Below are 1,099 nucleotides of genomic sequence, written 5' to 3'. Positions count from 1 at the left end.
TTAAACAGCGAAACAAAAATCACTCTCGTGCTTTGAAGCTCTTTCGAGACTCTATTCTTTTATTCCTAATGCTGTCAGTTTTACCCACAGGCAGGTGAAGTTAACCGCCTTGTCAGGTTGGTTGCTGTGGCTTTCTTGCCATTCTTAATTTCATTTGTTGTATTTTATTTATTTCTTTTTCATCAGTTTGTTGGAAATGTTAGAAGTGTTCTCAGGCCAACATAACACCCCCTACTGATTCACGAATATCCCATTTCAGAGAAATTCCTTTGGATAGATGCACATTTGTTCTCTCATGTTTAGTATTAAAATTCATCTACCTGTGAATCCACACTCTGCCCAAAGCTTCAGCAGGACTGCAGTCCTGGCTCCTCTTGGCCCCGGGTGATCATCGTGCACTACCAAGGGAGTCTGAGCCCCTGCCCATGCTCATCAGTGTGTCTTCTCACCCGCCACCCATCGCCCATGCAGAATGCTACAGGCTCTCCACCAGGAAGCCCCAGTTCAAGTTCTGCTGCTCTGCTTCTTAGCTAAGCGACTGTGGGCACATCACTTAACCTTTATGTCCTAGTTTCCCCCGTCTATAAATTGGTGAGACACTGTGTCCCTAGAGGTCACTATGACTAATAAGCAAGTTAATGAACACAAAGAGCTCAGAATGGGGCCTCATCCATGGTTAGGACTCAGTCCCTCCTGGTCTGGTACTTGTACTGAGTTACTTCCTCAGGGCCAGTTGAGTAGTCAGTGGCTCCAAAGCTTCCTGCTGCTCTTAGCACATTGGCTCATTACTCTGAGCACAACCGTATTTCCCTGCTACACACAATCAGAGTAGTGTGCCCTGAGGTGCAGAATGGTTAATAGCAACAGATTTATAAGGGATCATTTGTGGGGGCCATGAGGTCATAAAGCCATTGCCTTCATCTCTGAAGCATTTCATGTGATAAGCAGGTTTCTCCCAAGAGGGGCAGTGTGTGGTGCTGCCTCACTGTGGTATAATTTGAATGATGACATCTCTCATCAATCTTGGATATCCTGGGGTTGGAGGACAGATAGGAAGACTGAAATCCAGCCATGTGGTCCAGGGCTAGCCTAGCTCAAA

This window comes from Jaculus jaculus, chromosome 17 (assembly GCF_020740685.1).
Source record: "Jaculus jaculus isolate mJacJac1 chromosome 17, mJacJac1.mat.Y.cur, whole genome shotgun sequence".
NCBI classification, from domain to species: domain Eukaryota; kingdom Metazoa; phylum Chordata; class Mammalia; order Rodentia; family Dipodidae; genus Jaculus; species Jaculus jaculus.
Note: the sequence above shows the minus strand (reverse complement) of the source record.